This window comes from Giraffa tippelskirchi, chromosome 4 (assembly GCF_054371585.1).
Source record: "Giraffa tippelskirchi isolate mGirTip1 chromosome 4, T2T-mGirTip1v1.2.pri, whole genome shotgun sequence".
Classification (NCBI taxonomy): Eukaryota; Metazoa; Chordata; class Mammalia; order Artiodactyla; family Giraffidae; genus Giraffa; species Giraffa tippelskirchi.
This window is the reverse complement of record NC_137278.1, coordinates 145,037,760-145,056,650: the sequence shown is the minus strand read 5'-3', so window position 1 is coordinate 145,056,650 and position 18,891 is coordinate 145,037,760. Positions and strand designations below refer to the sequence as shown.

The 18,891-nt window shown below is 38.6% G+C and overlaps 1 protein-coding gene across 12 annotated transcripts in view; it reads left to right on the top strand.

The window, feature by feature from the left end:
• Nucleotides 1-4,379: 4,379 nt before the first annotated feature.
• The window catches only part of RAP1B (RAP1B, member of RAS oncogene family), a 45,743-nt gene continuing 31,231 nt past the window's right edge, over nt 4,380-18,891 (top strand). For 7 of the 12 annotated variants that reach the window (XM_081589870.1, XM_081589865.1, XM_081589866.1 and 4 more), the window contains exon 1: nt 4,380-4,529. The gene's annotated coding sequence lies outside the window, so the exon portion shown is untranslated. Of the gene's footprint in view, nt 4,539-18,891 lie in introns of all 12 variants that reach the window. The other 5 variants (XM_081589869.1, XM_081589863.1, XM_081589868.1 and 2 more) reach the window with 1 other exon arrangement.

Sequence of the window (18,891 nt, the reverse complement as noted above, 5' to 3'; positions counted from 1 at the left end):
ATATAAAATTAACACACAGAAATCCCTTGCATTCCTATACACCAATAATGAGAAAACAGAAAGAGAAATTAAGGAAACAATACCATTCACCATTGCAACAAAAAGAATAAAATACTTAGGAATATATCTGCCTAAAGAAACAAAAGACTTATATATAGAAAACTATAAAACACTGATGAAAGAAATCAAAGAGGACACAAACAGATGGAGAAATATACTGTGTTCATGGATTGGAAGAATTAATATAGTGAAAATGAGTATACTACCCAAAGCAATCTATAGATTCAATGCAATCCCGATCAAGCTACCAATGGTATTTTTCACAGAACTAGAACAAATCATTTCACAATTTGTATGGAAATATAAGAAACCTCGAATAGCCAAAGCAATCTTGAGAAAGAAGAATGGAACTGGAGGAATCAACCTGCCTGACTTCAGGCTCTACTACAAAGCCACAGTCATCAAGACAGTATGGTACTGGCACAAAGATAGAAATATAGATCAATGGAACAAAATAGAAAGCCCAGAGATAAATCCACGCACCTATGGACACCTTATCTTCGACAAAGGAGGCAAGAATATACAATGGAGAGAAGACAATCTCTTTGACAAGTGGTGCTGGGAAAACTGGTCAACCACTTGTAAAAGAATGAAACTAGAACACTTTCTAACACCATACACAAAGATAAACTCAAAATGGATTAAAGATCTAAACGTAAGACCAGAAACTATAAAACTCCTAGAGGAAAACATAGGCAAAACACTCTCTGACATAAATCACAGCAGGATCCTCCATGACCCACCTCCCAGAATATTGGAAATAAAAGCAAAAATAAACAAATGGGACCTAATTAAAATTAAAAGCTTTTGCACAACAAAGGAAACTATAAGCAAGGTGAAAAGACAGCCTTCAGAATGGGAGAAAATAATAGCAAACGAAGCAACAGACAAACAATTAATCTCAAAAATATACAAGCAACTTCTGCAGCTGAATTCCAGAAAAATAAATGACCCAATCAAAAAATGGGCCAAAGAACTAAACAGACATTTCTCCAAAGAAGAAATACAGATGGCTAACAAACACATGAAAAGATGCTCAACATCACTCATTATTAGAGAAATGCAAATCAAAACCACAATGAGGTACCATTTCACACCAGTCAGAATGGCTGCTATCCAAAAGTCTACAAGCAATAAATGCTGGAGAGGGTGTGGAGAAAAGGGAACCCTCTTACACTGTTGGTGGGAATGCAAACTAGTACAGCCACTATCGAGAACAGTGTGGAGATTCATTAAAAAACTGGGAATAGAACTGCCATATGACCGAGCAATCCCACTGCTGGGCATATACACAGAGGAAACCAGAATTGAAAGAGACGCGTGTACCCCAATGTTCATCGCAGCACTGTTTACAATAGCCAGGACATGGAAGCAACCTAGATGTCCATCAGCAGACGAATGGATAAGGAAGCTGTGGTACATATACACAATGGAATATTACTCAGACATTAAAAAAAATACATTTGAATCGGTTCTACTGAGATGGATGAAACTGGAGCCCATTATACAGAGTGAAGTAAGCCAGAAAGAAAAACAACAATACAGTATACTAATGCATATATATGGAATTTGAAAGATGGTAACGATAACCCTATATGCGAGACAGAATAAGAGACACAGATGCATAGAACAATTTTATGGGCTCTGAGGGAGAAGGTGAGGGTGGGACGTTCTGGGAGAATAGCATTGAAACACGTATATTATCATATGTGAAACAGAACACCATTCCATGTTCGATGCATGAGACAAGGGCTCAGGGCCGGGGCAATGGGGTGACCCAGAGGGATGGGATGGGGAGGGAGGTGGGTGGGGGGTCCAGGAAGGGGAACACATGTAAACCCATGGCTGATTCATGTCAACGTATGGCAAAAACTGCTACGATATTGTAAAGTAATTAGCCCCCAACTAAAATAAATAAATTTATTTAAAAAAAAAAAGAAGAGAGTGGCTTGCTTAGTAAGCTTTAAGGTAATGTCTGGCAACAATGTGTAGAATGGATGACAGTAGGAACAGACAGGAGGCCATAGGCAAGGTAGGAAGGTGCCCTCGAAGTCCAAGAGTTAAGAAAAAATGCCAACCCAAACAGCGCAGTCTCAGGAGAAATGAATTACTATCTGATAGACGTGCCAATTGACTGATGACTTCAGGAAAGACAGAAAAAGGAGTATCAGGATTTAAGACTGATAATTTAGTCTAATTTAAATTAGCTAATTTAGGGTAATTTAAAAGATGGTATAATTAACAAAGGAGAAGAAACTAGTTTGGTGACAGAGGTGATGAGTTCAGTTTGCACACATGACCTGTTAAAGTTGCCAGTGTAATATCGTGGTGAAGTTTTCAAGGTGACAGGAGCTTTTAAGAACACAAGCCCAAAAATGAATTCAGTGCTTAAAGGACCTTTGCCTGGAAAATCCCATGGACACAGGAGCCTAGTGGACTACAGTCCATGGGGTCGCAAAGAGTTGGACACGACTAAAGTGACTGAGCACATACGCACGCTTAAAAGATGTACAGTCTGTCATTCTCCGCACACAGATAATAGCCTAATACGAGTGGAACGATTTCCAGTCTAACAGAAGAAAACAAATGTTTTTCTTTTCTTACAAATGTATTTTAATTAAACTATTTTACAGATTCTCTCAAACTGGGAATAATTCTAGCTCCAATCTTCTAAAACCAACTCTTGCTGGGGAATAAAGAAAATCAATTGCCCAAAGGTCAAAGAGTTTAAAAAGAGAGAGAGAAAGGAAAAAACAGTATAGCCAGGTAACATTGCTCCCATGAACTCAGTTTAAGGCTTTCAGACTTTTCAAAGTTTTATGCAATAACTGAAAGGTCAATAAATTTAAGTTTATTGGAGATTCATTCGTTCAGAATTTACAATAATTCCTACAGACTGCGCGAAGAGTCGGACACGACTGAGCGACTTCACTTTCACTTTTCACTTTCATGCATTGGAGAAGGAAACGGCAACCCACTCCAGTGTTCTTGCCTGGAGAATCCCAGGGACGGGGAGCCTGGTGGGCTGCCGTCTGTGGGGTCGCACAGAGTCGGACACGACTGAAGTGACTTAGCAGCATCAGCTCTGACACTTGCCTTTGAAATCTCCATTTTATTTTATTTTATTTTATTTTTTTTGCAGCACCCCACCCCCCTTGAAATCTCCATTTTAAAAGGGTTTTCTAAGGAAACAAATTACCAAAATACGTAACATATTCAATCAACCTAAATCATGAAAAATCTAGAAAGCACTTACATACAAAAAAACTAAGAATAATTATAGTTCATTCTTATCTATTCCTTTAACTTAGTTTTCAATTACTAGTATTCTTAAAAAGAGTAAAAGTAATCATATTTTCGCTAACCTTCCAAATTTATAAAAATTCATAAAAATTTATTTCCAGAATGCTTTATAACAGGGTCCAGTTAAACTATGGACTAAGCAAAAATAAATCTTTAATGACCTCCCAATCCTAACTTCTCCCTGCACTTTGCTGTTTGAATACTTTTGTTCACCAAAACTCAATTTCGTAAAAGCTAACATCTTGTATAAAGGGTAGTTGTATTTTAGTCTTTTCTCTAACAGTGGTAAATTCCACTGTTAAGTCCCCACCCTTTTTGAAACGAGGCACTTTGGAACAGAAAGTGCTTTCTGTTGCCCAGTAGTCACATCATAAAGACCCCTATGGGTAATTCTTTTAGAGCGCTCGAGTCATGCATTTAAATATGCGCTTTATTTTACTCATATAGTTGACTTAGGTACAAAGTTGTTCGGGATCATGGATTGATTAACTGAGTTTGACGGGGTAATTTGGAAAGAATTGTCCCAGATTAAGATATCTGACCTTTCAGGAGAAACCATTTCAAGAATGAAAAAGACTGTGCCCTGGCCTAGGCACCTTCACGGGAGCTCTAGGTGTGGAAACAGCGCTGTTACTTCTCGGGCCACTTTCCCCAACACAAAGGAATACGCGAGTACGAACTGTTTGGTGGCGTCGGTGATTAAACTACAGTTTACACTAAAGGCATCTTTTGAGTTTCGGTCGGTTTCTAAGCCGTTGGCACCAGTGTAAACCCACTAAGTCTCAGAAGTCAAGGAGAGGCCGACGGGGCGAGGTGGAGGAGGAAGCGAAACACCGCGAAGGAAACGCCGCGAAAGGGGCCCGGCGGCCGCACGAGTGGCCCCGCCCCTCGGCTCTCTCGCCCCGCCCCTCGGTACCGCCCCTTCCCGGGCCGCGCATCCGCGCGCCCCGCCCGCCGACGGAAGCGAGAGCGAGGCTGAACGCCTGACGTCAAGGCGACACCGCCAAACCTCGCCCAGAGTCAGGCGTGTAAACCAGCCGGAGCGGCGGCGGCGGCGGCAGCGGCAGCAGCAGCGGTAGCGGCACGACCGCCGTGGCGCCGGGAGCAGCGACCCGGAGGGAGCGTGAGGCGACGCTGGCCGCGGGGACCCGGTGACAGCGCGAGAGGTTCGCAGAGTGCGTGCGTGGCCACTGAGAAGAGCGGCGGCGGCGGCCGCGCGGGGCGGGGACCGGGCGCCTGCTGAGGGGAGCTGGTGGGGTGCGGCGCGGGCCGGGCGGGGCGCGCGCGACGGTCAGGGGGCCAGGGCTGCGGCGTCGACGGCGGCCTCGGAGCGCGGCAGGTGGTGCTGGGGCCCGGCGCCGGGGCGGCGAGCGCGCTGCCTCCCAGCCCGGCGGGGACGAGCCGCCGCCGCGGGGGAACAGCGCGCTTTGCGGAAGGGGTCAAATGTCTGAAATATGGCGGAGGAAGTGAGAGCCCGAGGACCCCCCCACCCGCCTGCTCTCTTCTGCCCGCGGCCGCCGCTGCCTCTCAGCTGCCCGCCGTCCCTCGCCGGCTCCCCGGAAGGCTCATCTCCCCGCCCCGGAGCCCCCTTGCCGGCCGCCTCGGTTCCTTCCCGGGTGTGAGTGGAAGTTAGAAGGGAAACCAGAAAGTTGTCCTTTGCGGAGACTCAGCTTCCACCAGTCCCGAGCAGGGGTGGAGAGCTTTCGGGGGAAACCACTCCCCGGCGCCTTGCGGGCTCGAGCCTGACAGGGGAAAAGTTTGCCTGAAACCGGGCTGGTTTGCTCCATTTGTTGTGGGAAGTGGCAGGAGGAAGGCAGCGGAGGGAGCCCCACCTAGTCTGGCAGCAGCCACCGCGAAGAGAAAAACTGTTAAAGGGGCCTTTCCCATCGTCAGCAAGAGGAAATCTCTTTCTCTTACAGAGGGAAAGAAAATCCAGGAAGTTTGTTCTCTTCTCTTTTTCGGACATTTCGGTGTGTCTGATCCTAACACTGACTGTCAGCGCCATGAATATTGTTTAGAACTACCCCCATTGAATCTAGCAATCCTAGTTTTTCTTCTGAAAACACCGATAGCTTTTGGAGAAAAGACTATCCTTGCTGAGTTTAAGCTGACGATTTGCTTCCTCTTCGCTTGCTCCCTCTTACTAGTTTAGAACATTTTTGCCCTGCAGCTCTTGTTCGGAGTGAAAATGAGCAGTTGTGTGTTACTGTAATGGGAAATCTACGTTTTAACGGGGTAGAAAGTTGACACTGAATGAAGATTGTGATTTTAATATTTTAAAATTCAAGCTGATTGGATTTTTGTTTTGCTAGTAGCATAGCATCTAAAATATAAACATCTAAAATATAATTTATAATTCTTATAAAACTTAAAGCTTTCAACTCGAAAATTCATTTTTTTTATCCTCTTATTTTGTAATTAGAATGCTGTTTGGACTTGCTCAACAAAATCTTAGCAAGAGGTAACATAAAAAAAGAGAGACCTTCATTTAACTTAAAGCTGGTATCACTGGTGAAAGCTGAACCTTGAATAGTATTTGAGTCATAATGTAGTCATGGGACTTTTTAAGGGCCGGAAAGGGCTGTTTAGATCATCCAGTCCCACCCTCTGAATTTACAGTGTAGGAAACTGAGGCCTAGAAAAGATAAGATAACTAGTCAGTGGTCCTGCTGACTTGAAGGACAGTAGTCTATCCATAGTAGAGAAGCTTGAGGAAAAAATACGACGTTTTTATGGTGAATTATTACATTTTGTAGAGAATAGACGTCCCATCATACTCCAAAAATATAAGTACCATAGTCAGTATAGAAGAACCCTTTGGGTAGTTTCCTTACCAGGTTTTAAGAGAGGAAGTTGATATTCAGAATGATTAGATAACTTAAGGACACAGAGCCGTGAATGATAGCCTTATTGGAGCCCATCCATGCTGAAACACCTGTATCCAGTTTGGTTTTAATGTGCCAGGTATGGGAATACAACTGAAGAACCCAATAATAAACTGACTTAATTTTAAAATGTGGTATGGGTTCATGACAGTGTTGCTCTTTCTGCCCCCAACACCCTCCCCCACCCTATGAAAGTCATCTCTTCTTTCTGTGACAAGTATTGCTTCCTGCCGTCTGTTATCTTATGTGTTTTTTGTTATCCCACTATATTATAAACTCCATATGTTGTTTGTATGCCCTGAAACACAGGCATAGTATCTTAACATAGAGACAATACCGGTTTATTAAATGTAAGTACCATGAGGGTAGGGACTTGATCCATTTTATTCTCTACTGTCTCTTCGTTCCTAGAACCTTGCCTATCATGCAGTGTTTAGCATTTATATTTAGGTATTAACCAATGAATATTTAAAAGAGATGATATTTGAAGAGATCTTTGTATTCCCTCAAAAAGAACCATTTTCACATTGGCTTTGGAGCCATTTTAACTTTACAGATTGAGTTTTATCCTCAAAGCAATCCTGTACTGGGGCAGTTCAGTATTTTCTCTTAGCTGTATAAAGGGAAAGAGAGTACCCATGGTAAGGAGCCACCATGTAAGGAGGGTGTTATCAAGTGCATCCTCTAATATAATTCAAGATTGGTAGAAGGCGGATGTGGAGATTGATAACATAGTAACTAATTATACATGTTGTTTTAAATATAAAGTCTAAGCTTTGGATGAGAAATTATCCATGTTCAGTTTTCTTTGACTTTTGTTGTAGGTATTTGATCAGTGTTGATTAAGGCAGTGAAATTAAATAGGGAATGGATCTCATACAAATAGAATTTGGTTAATTTTTCAAAGGTGTCATTTATCTTTCTTCCCAAAGTGTAAGTAGACAGTCTTATTATTAAATATCAGGATCTTGTTGGTATGCGTGTGTCATTTTCCTGAAGACTTAAAATAATGTGTTTCTGGGTTATGTGTTGGTAAAGAGGGAGTGGTTATTGATCTGTAGTGTTTAGATTTGACTGATACGGTGAGTAGCTTAGTATTTATGAACTGAATAGTCAAAAGCTGTCTTCTATTATGGCAGTGATATCATGTGTTCAGTCTATAGAAAATCTTGATAAAGATTGGTTGTAAACTTTATAAGACCATATAAGGTTGTAACTAAATTTATGCCTTGATTTTTTTTTTTCTCTCTCCTATCATTTTTGAAGACTCTTAAAAAGAGTTACCCTTTTCAAATTGGATTTCTTTTAGAAAAAGTAAGAAACATATTTTGGCTGATGCCGTGATTCATTGTAACATTAGACATCTGCAAATGACTTGCCCTTGTGCTGAAAACCTAATGTTTTTCAGTGTTCTTAAAATATTTTGCAATAGTACTAAAAGATACCTTTTGAGAACTTAAAAGTCTTTTCACTTATTAGTCCTTTGGAAATTTTATGAATACAATGGAAGCAGTAGGTACAAGAAATAGAATGAATTTATCTATTTGCAGTAACGACTGGCTTGCTGTTTAATCTCGTAGCTTGTTTGAACCTATTTGGTCACTGGATTCTAAGACCAATCCGTTTAATCTTATAATTTGTATTTTATAGAAGAAAAGTTACCAGGAACTTTTTGCTGCCTTAAATAAATTAAAATCACTTTTCAAAGTATACCGCTAACAAAAAGAAATATCAGTGCTCCATACTTCCTAATACTGGTGTGTTTATTACCGATATTAGTCAGATGAAGGCTACATAGCAACTGATTATTATTTCAGTAATCACTTAAAGAATTTTTCATTGTATCAATAGTGGATCAAGATATTTGAACTTTTTTAAAGGAGCCTTAAAACATAAAAGAAAGAAACGACAATTTGAGGAAATGTACCAGGGTCTTAAATAATACTTAAATTAGTTATCAAAAGAAAAAATACTGGGGGGATTCCCTGGCGGTCCAGCAGTTAGGACTCCACTCTTTAACTGCACAGGGCCTGGGTTCAATCCCTGGTCAGAGAACTAAGATCCCACAAGATACCCTGAGGCCAAAAAAAGAAAAAGGACGTATATTTGCCACATGAACTGCAGAATTTCCATCTGAAATTTACTGTATAGAACAATATTCTGGGATATTACTAAGCCTAAAATTGTATATGAGGTGCTCAAGTACTAGAAATATGTTCACGTTTAAATTAAGAGTCTTAGTCTATTAAAAACTTACAGAATAATTATCTAATGTTCTGATTTTGAATTTTATATTGGACTGGTTCCTAATGCTTAACACTTGTACTTCTACTATTTTGTAATTTTGTAGTTGTGTGTGCACTAGGTGGTGGTGTCCAGCGGTGGGTGATGAAAGGCTTTAACTTGTACAGGTAGACTAAAAGATTTTAAAGGAAGAGAGCATCCATTTAAAGCAGTTACACATGATTTTGATCACTGATACATAATTTTGATCACTACTGATTTCTTGAAATCATCACTTTTACTACATGATAGAGCTTTTTCTTGAGTTTTTCAGTAGTTGCTATGAGTATTTATTTCAGTAAGTATGTACTTTTAATAAAATAGTTTTCTCTCCTGTATTTAAAACTTAGCATTTTGCTAAGTAACTTTATTTTGAAAGTCTACAGTGGACTAATTGCCCTATTGGTGGATCACTTCTACCTGTTGCTTTCCTCTTCTTTGCCTTGTGGGAAAGAAACAAAGATGAAAGAAAATCTGTTTTGTCCATTTAATAGCAGTTTTTGGCAAAAGCTTCTAAAGAGGAAATGGAAAATGTTATGCAAAATTCTAATTATCTGTGTTTTCTATAATTTTTCCTTATTAGAATATATTTTTCAAGTCACTGTGTTCTAAAAAAAATGGAGTTTCTAAAAGTTCTTAGATACTGGGAATAAGAACTATAAATAAAAGCTCTTTTTGTTTAATTAATAGTTTGTTGGTGTCAAAGTGGTGTGCATATTGCATCCAACTGTTACCTTGTGTTTTAAGGTTGTAGTGAGACTATGTTATGCTAGCATAGTTACATCTGCTGCTTCTAAGATTTGTAAGTTATCGTTGAGCTGCTCCTCAGTATCTATAGCAAAACTCAGGAATCCCTCAGGAATCTTGACTTCTCTACTGTACAGATAATAACAAAGGATGGTAATGAGGTATATAAACATGTGCATCTATTATTATACTGCTTTTGAAATTGTTGAACTTGAGATATTACACAAAAGTGCTTTGAATACAGAAAAGTATAATGAAGAAAATTAGTGTCACTTGTAATCTTTACCAGTGCAGTGAATTTTAAGGCAAAATTTGTACCTCTTTTCTGAAGTTTTCCTAACCTCTTTGCTTCCTCGGTGGGAAAGATGGCATATAGTACTTAGAGGTGTTGAGGATTCAGTGCAGTAATATTCATAAATGTTTATAAAATACACTAATGGGTAGTATTCTCGTTCTTTATGGTAAAGCTTCTCTTCACCTTTAGCATTGCTAGTGCCAAATAAAGTTGATTAGGTTACTTAATTTTTAAGATTCCTACTAAGGTGTGAATGAGAACTAAGGAAGAAAATTGTGATTGTGAGCAAATAAATTGTCTAGCTCAGTGGTTTTCAAAGAATGGTCGAAGGAATCCTGGGATGGCCTCGACATTTGCAGGGAGTCTACAAGTAAAAAACTCTTTACAGTAATACTGAGATGTCCTTTGCGTTTTCACTGTGTTGATAGCTGTACCAATGTACAAAAGCAAAAGTTGATAAAGCTTGACATCTTAAATCAGGTCAGAGTACCACACTGTAAGAGCAGTCATTGTATGTATTCTTCATTGTCATATACCCACACTTTAAAAAGAAAAAAGAAAACCTAAACACACTTGGTGAAGAAGTTTAAAAAAAAATCAGATGTCAACTTTGTACACAACATTTTAGTATACTATAACTAAATAGAAAGTATGCTTAAAATACTTTTCTTTTACTCCATACTGAAGTATAATGGTTGTCTCTACGGAAAGCACTTGTGTGATTATTTGAGTTGCAAGCTGAATCAGCCACTTTTTTAATGAACTCTGTTTTTACTTAAAAGAATGCTCGACAGACTGAAGAAGTTTTTCAGACCTGGGTATTACATTTTCTCTAAAAGTGAACCTGTTGCTTTAAAAGGAAAAGATTGACAGTATTTATGAGCAATGGTTAAAGTTCTAATTTTCAAGTGAAAATTAGAATTTTGTAAAATTTGTGTTAGTTAACCACTGTGCCCTTCACAGCTTCTCAATATCTTAAAGTTTTCTGATGATATGGTGATGTTAATGAACATGGTTTTTAAAATACTGTGTAATAAAATATGTCAATATTTGAAGAGCGACATGACTCTGTAAGCCATTATTTTCTAAGTTACCAGTGCATGAAAATCATGCAAGTTCTAGCTAGACCACTGAGTCTTAATCTGATAGAGAACACAACGTTTATTGATAAGGTTACACATTCCAGTATATTGCAGCTAATAGAGGTTGGTATAGCATCAAAAGAGAATATCAACATTTATTTGAAAGACTATTAAGATATACCCATCTGTGTGTCTGGTTATTACTTATTTGTGTGTATTACTCATTTTTCCGTGTTTTACAATATATTGAACATATTTTTGTTGGGGAAGAGAAGAATAGGAACCATAGATGAACCCTGTGAGGCACTGCTTTCACGTGCATTATCTGGAATCTCTTATTAATGTGTAATCATTTTAAGTTTAGTTTCTTGGCAGGTTTTTTTTTTGTTTTTTTTTTCTGTTGAGCAGTCTATGCAACTTTTTTTTTTTTTTTTGCCGCATCTCACTGCTTGTAGAATCTTAGTTCCCCAACCACGTATTGAACTGCCAGGTTCCCTGGCAGTGAAAGCACCAAGTCCTAACTACTGGACCAACAGGGAATTCCTCCCATTCAAATTTTTGATCACAGTAATAGATTAGGTAATTTTTTAAGCCACTTTCTGGTTTTAATACTTGTTTTGTACATCTGAAGACTTAACCATAGATAGGTTGCATATGCCGTATTCAAGTTTTGACATAACCTTGAATAGATTTTTAGTAGTTGTCTTTCACAATTTTAGGATATGTAGTAGCTTTCATCTGGTGACTCAGACAGTAAAGAATCCGCCTTCAATGTGGGAGACCTGGATTTGACCCCTGGATTGGGATGATCCCCTGGAGAAGGCATGGCCACCCACTCCAGTGTTCTTGCCTGGAGAATCCCCAGGACAGAGGAGCCTGGCAGGCCACAGTCCATGGGGTCACAGAGTCGGACATGACTGAGCGACTAAGCCCAGCACAGTAGCTTTCGTACAGTGAAGCTATGTATTTTTTCCCCTTTCGAGCTTAATAATGTCTCCTTGACCTGAGAATTTGATGTGTTCTTTAGATACTTTTCCAAAACAAATGATGTTTTCACCTTCTAGAAGAAAGTTGTTTCTTTTTTATGTTTATTTAAGAACAAACCTCATTAAACAACCATTTTTATAAAAGTCGTGTCTTAGGGTTATTCCAAATTTTAAAGGATTTTTAAAAGTTAACCTGCATGCACTTCAAGTAATAAATTTCAGGTCATGAAGAAGTAAGATACGTAAGTTATAGTTTGTAGTGTACCTAGTTTCTTGGAAATTTAGTGCCAGTTATTTCCCTGGAAATAATGGGTATGTTCTGTGAAGAAACAGAGTATTGAGTCTGAACATCACTACCTGAAAGAACAGGTTTGTATCAGAGAGAGGATATGACGTGGTTTAGAGAAGTGTAAAAAGGTAATAACTTCAGGATAGTTTCAGGGATTAAGTATTATACAATTCCTGCTTCCATGAGCTAATCCTGCAATAAGGTAGGAGAGTTTAATAGGAAGCTTTCGTGCTCCCTATATTAAATAATTAACTGGTCAGCCATTCTGGCTGCTCTGAATTAGAGAACATACTGAGATCATATTTTATGTCCTGGACATGCAAACTAGTCACAAAGTTGCCGCTTGCTATTGCTTATATAGTTTTATTTGCTGGCTAAAAAATGTTTGAAATTCCCTCTATTTTAGGCTTTTTTATACTTAACATCTTTTTTTTTTTGAGAGCTCTGTCCCATATTTGGTCATCATTCAACAACGAAAAGATTAGATTTGCAAGTTTTTAAATACAGAAGAACATATATAACACTTTTCTATTGTTTACATGAAAGTAATGATGGTAATAATAGACAATGAAGAGGTGAAAGGGCAGGAAGTAGAATAGAAAAAGAATGAGAATGGTGATTAAGAAGTTATCTTTCTAAGGAGCAGGGCTGCTATTGAGCAAAATGTAAACTCCACTTTGAAAAGCACTATGGTGCTTCAGTGATTGATATATCTTGTCCACCAGAGGGTCCTATGTAGAGGATAAATCAGTATTATCTATCAGTTAGAAGTTATAAAATTAGAGTAAAAGTTTCATCACTGTGTGTGTGAGTTGAGAGTACTTTTGCTGTTTTTACTCTCAGTTTGTCTCCCCTCCTTCCCTTGCTGTGTCCAAAGTCTGTTTCCTATGTCTGCGTCTCTATTCCTGCCCTGCAAATAGGTTCATCAGTACTATATTTCTAGATTCTATATATATGCGTTAATATACGACATTAGTTTTTCTCTTTCTGACCGACTTCAGTCTGTATAACAGACTCTAGGTTCATCTACCTCACTAGAGCTGACTCAAATGCATTCCCTTTTATGGCTGAGTAATATTCCATTGTATATATGTACCACAACTTCCTTATCCATTCATCTGTCGATGGACATCTAGGTTGCTTCCATGTTCTAGCTATTGTAAATAGTGCTGCAGTGAACATTGGGGTACATGTGTCTTTTTCAGTTATGGTTTTCTCAGGGTATATGCCCAGTAGTGGGATTGTTGGGTCATTTGGTAGTTCTGTTCCTAGTTTTTTAAGGAATCTCCGTACTGTTTTCCACAGTGGCTGTATCAGTTTACATTTCCACTAACGGTTCAGTAGCATTCCCTTTTCTCCACACCCTCTCCAACATTTATTGTTTGTAGATTTTTGATGATGGCTAGTCTGACAAATTGTGTAATTTTAGTTGAGAGAATACAGTGTTCAATGGTTTGTCCTTATCAATTCTGATCATAGGCTATTTCTTACGCTGATTTTTTTTAGGTGTTACATTTATTTCCAGCTATAATCCCTCATTATTTAGGGCATCTGTCTCTTGAGGACTCATTCATCTGACTGCTTGTAATTGGGAGCTAGTTGTTCTCAGTTACTGTATGTTATGATTAAATTGAGTTATTATGCACAAAAGGTTCTTAGCAAAGACATGAAAATTTAATCATCACAAAATGTAAATGGAAGTTCCAGATAATACCCAAATGAGTGATATAAATGAGTGTTCATAGAATCAAAGGAAGAAGTGAAAACTCTTAGACTTTAGTAGTCGAAGATGACCTTGAAAATGAGGTGAAAGTGTACATGATACTGAAGGGATATGTAAGTTTTAGGCTAACAGTGAACCCCAGGTAGACAACACAGAAATTAGAAAAGTGCAAAGTATGTTCAAGAGTATTTTACTGTAGTATATGCTTGTGAAATGGATTATAGGTCCATAATACTTTACTTATAACCCTTGGTGCCAGGTAATTAGGAATTCAGAACTTTGGAGAAAGATTTGTTTCGAATTTTATCAAGAGTAATCAAGCACTTAATAGTTCTAAAGTGAAGCATGAATAATTACAGTAAATGGGATAAATAAAAACTGTAAATAGCTTCACATCAGTGCTTAGGTGAAATCTTGCGGTATGAAAATTTTATGTTAGGTCAGGTTTTGCCGCTAAATTAAACTTTAGGTTTCAGAGATTTTCTGATTTCAAATTTTCTGAGAAATGGGTCTTAAATAGTTTATTCTTTATTACTTTGTGTCTTTGGTGAGGACATCAGGGTCTGAAAATGTTACTTTGAAGCAGTTAATATAGAAACAGTCTCTGCCAAGTTCTTTTTGACACAAACTTAGGGTGGAAGGCACTGCTGAGGGTGATTAAGTCTTTAAAGGTATGGGAGAACCACCTAATTCGAGTCCAGTTAAATGTTTGAAAGTAGTGGAGATTCATGAGTGTATGTTAGTGCCTGGAAAGTAGTAGTAGTAGTTGTTGTTGTTGTTTTTAATGTAATGCTTGAGAGCTCATATTTTAGCTAAGGTTTCTTCTTTGATTTTGAAAGTCTTATACCCTGCAGTTTGTCTCCCAATTGATAGACTTCTAAGAATTATATAATATATTTAATTGTGAGCTAAGAGCACAAGAGAAAATTAGAATAGGCATATTGTAGGACTAACATAATCTCTATTGTAACATCCTTGGTGGAATTACTTGGTATTGACAAGGAAAGAATTTTAAAAATATGAAGATCCTACTTTGAAACTCAGGATTGATCGTAAGAATTACCTGCCCACTTTTTGTGTTTTCCACATATGCTCACCTTATTCTAGCAGCCTAATTACTGCTAACTTCAGTCCTCATTGCCTTTATCCATTCATTTGGTGTGTATTAATGTCCAAGAATGCAAACGTGTGGGCTGTTTTTAGATACTGACGTGTATCCATAACCGCCAAGGCAAGCATGTTTCAAAGCTACTTTATTTTAAAAAGTGCTTATCGACCTAATAATTATACTAGTAAGTGGAATAATGTGTGAAAAAGCCAAATGTAAGCATTGTTTATGGCTTCCAAAGTGTGGTGTGCCTTTTATTTTTCCAAGTGGTTTTTATTTTATTGGGTACTAAGTGCATCTGTAAATAAACTGAGGCGGCTAGAGTGTAACAGGAAGAACTATTAAATTAGACAACTAGCTACGTACACCAGTGTGGGCATTAGCTAACATAAACTGCTGCTTAGATTAAGATAATAAAATTATTAGAGAAAACTATGTTAAGTGTCTGTGCTTCCACTGTCTTTTGTTAGTTGGTTAATTTTTCTCCTCTGAACTTGTGGCACATTTATTAGGAAATTTTCCATTAGGAGTGCCCTGGTCTTGAAATTTCACTTCGAATGTAATGCAAATTATAAACCCACAGTCTGAAATTATGGCACTCTTATTATGGTTTCAAATGCATTTGGGGCAATCATATTAAGCTTTGTCATTAAAATCTCAGGAAGGTAACACTAAAATGAAATAAAAATTTGTGTAGTCATTTGTTCCTTCTCTCATAGAAGACTAATTCTGTTTATTTCTGAATTCAGCCTTATGTTGAAACAGACTAAAGTTCTGTTTAAAAAGTGTTCCCCCATCCTTGTGGATATCTATATTAAAATAAAATCTGTATTATAAAATCTGGATATCTATGTTAAAATAAATGTTTGTGACATTTCTCCATTCATAGAAATGAGTGTGATTTGTTCTGGAATCCTTACCCTTAACTTGAATTCTAATCTATCTGCTGGTAGTAAAGAGCTTCACTTCTGATTTCTCGAAATGCATGAAAACAAATATTTTCCCTAACTAATGAGGATATCTTTCTGGTTGATGTAATCATTTCATTCTGCAACCTGTTCAGCAAACAGTATTGAGCACCTTTGGTGTAAGTGTTGAATTCTGGACTCACAAATTCCAGGAGGCTTGGAGAAAATGTGTCTTCACTAGGAACATAGTAAAATATCTGGTTAATCTTCTTACTCCCCCAAATAGTCATCCCTTTGGAGTGGTGGTGTCTCTTCTTTTGTGTGATGTGTGGAAGCTAAGCTGTTAACAGTGGATATTTGAATGACTAAGGATTGTTTAAAATATTTCTGGAGGCCTCAGGAACACAAAGACCTTTCTGTACTAAATTGGGAACACTTAATTGGAAGCAAAAAAAAAAAAAAAGAAGAATAGTACAGACTCTGGTAGACTCGGACCTTTCCTTGCTAGGGATATAGGTCTTAGGGTCTTGAGGAAAGGAAATATTATCTGTCTTTCAGAGTACTTTTAAAAACACACACATATCCAATTTCTATGATATTGAGAAACGTTACTGATAACCACTGGTCTAATATCGCTTAATTCTCCTAGACTTTTGGGGCTTTAAGATTTAAATTTGATCTGACCTTGAGACATCCCACCCCACCGTTCCCATCAGTGCCTTCAATTTGCCACTTCTTAAATATCGAATGCCGAGTTCCAAAGAATAGCAAGGAGAGATAAGAAAGCCTTCCTTAGAGATCACTGCAAAGAAATACAGGAAAACAACAGAATAGGAAAGACTAGAGATCTCTTCAAGAAAATTAGAGATACCAAGGGAACATTTCATGCAAAGATGGGCTCGATAAAGGACAGAAATGGTATGGACCTAACAGAAGCGGAAGATATTAAGAGATAGCAAGAATACACAGAAGAACTGTACAAAAAAGATCTTCACGACCCAGATAATCACAGTGGTGTGATCACTCACCTAGAGCCATACATCCTGGAATGTGAAGTCAAGTGGGCCTTAGAAATCATCACTACAAACAAAGCTAGTGGAGGTGATGGAATTCCAGTTGAGCTATTTCAAATACTGAAAGATGATGTTGTGAAAGTGCTGCACTCAATATGCCAGCCAATTTGGAAAACTCAGCAGTGGCCACAGGACTGGAAGAGGTCAGTTTTCGTTCCAATCCCAAAGAAAGGCAATGCCAAAGAGTATTCAAACTACCACACAGTTTCACTCATCTCACACACTAGCAAGGTAATGCTCAAAATTCTCCAAGCCAGGCTTCAACAGTACATGAACCGTGAACATCCAGAACTTCAAGTTGGATTTAGAAAAGGAAGAGGAACCAGAGATCAAGTTGCCAAAATTCGTTGGATCATCGAAAACACAAGAGAGTTCTAGAAAAACATGTACTTCTGCTTCATTGACTACACCAAAGCTTTTGACTGTGTGGATCACAACAAACTGTGGCAAATTCTTAAAGAGAAGGGAAAACCAGACCACCTTACCTGCTTCCTTAGAAATCTGGATGCAGGTCAGGAAGCAACAGTTAGAGCTGTACATGGAACAACAGACTGGGTCCAAATAGGAAAAGGAGTACGTCAAGGCTGTATATTGTCACCTTGCTTATTTAACTTGTATGCAGAGTACATCATGAGAAACGCTGGGCTGGAAGAAACACAAGCTGGAATCAAGATTGCCAGAAGAAATATCAATAACCTTAGATATGCAGACAACACCACCCTTATGGCAGAAAGTGAGGAGGAACTAAAGAGCCTCTTGATGGAAGTGAAAGAGGAGAGTGAAAAAGTTGGCTTAAAGCTCAACGTTCAGAAAACTAAGATCATGGCATCTGGTCCCATCACTCCATGGGAAATAGATGGGGAAACAGTGGAGACAGTGTCAGACTTTATTTTTTTGGGCTCCAGAATCACTGCTGATGGTGATTGCAGGCATGAAATTAAAAGACGCCTACTCCTTGGAAGGAAGGTTATGGCCAACCTAGATAGCATATTAAAAAGCAGAGACATTACTTTGCCAACAAAAGTCCGTCTAGTCAAGGCTATGGTTTTTCCAGTGGTCATGTATGGATGTGAGAGTTGGATGGTGAAGAAAGCTGAGCGCCGCAGAATTGATGCTTTTGAGCTGTGGTGTTGGAGAAGACTCTTGAGAGTCCCTTGGACTGCAAGGAGATCCAATCAATCCATCCTAAAGGAGATCAGTGCTGGGTGTTCATTGGAAGGTCTGATGTTGAAGCTGAAACTCCAATACTTTGGCCACCTCATGCGAAGGGTTGACTCATTGGAAAAGACCCTAATGCTGGGTATCATTGGGGGCAGGAGGAGAAGGGGACGACAGAGGATGAGATGGTTGGATGGCATCACCGACTCGATGGACATGGGTTTGGGTAGACTCCGGGAGTTGGTGATGGACAGAGAGGCCTGGCGTGCTGCAATTCATGGGGTCGCAAAGAGTCGGACACGACTGAGTGACTGGACTGAACTGAACTGAATGTTGTAAAATAGAGCAACATCAACCATGCCAGAACCAAAATTGTTGTTTTTGAGACAGTCCTAAGCATTCAAGTGGACCATTCTCGATTCCTTTCAGGGTTTTCTTTTGAGGTTTTTGCATATCATTTTGCAGCTAATTCATCTTTGTGAAACTATCAGACATCAATGCTGGCTTTATAAAATATTGTACAGCAGAAGTTTTCAAGTTTTTTTATTTACAATCCTGTTTCTCCTTTCCCTAAACCATAACAGACATTGATCATTGAGAACTGTACTCTTTTTCCCTTTGTGTCCAGAATTATCATTAACATCTGCATTCTAGGTAGCCATTAATATTTTGAGTTGCTGTTTGAACTAAAGCCCTTTTGCCACTAGTGCAGTAATAGACAAGATCTATCCTTAGCTCTTCCAGGACAGTATCAGCAAACTTTCTGTAAAGGGCCAGTTAATAAATATCTTGGGGTTTGTGAACCATATAGTCTCTGTCACAACCACTCAACTCTGCTGTTTTAGTATGAGTAACTGTAGACAGTACGCAATTGCGTGGCTGTGTTCCAACAAAACATTATTTACCTAAGACAGACATGGTAAAATTTGGCCTGTGGGCTGGAGTTAGCCAACCTGTGCTCTAGGGCTGGAAACTGGTTTTGATTCATTCA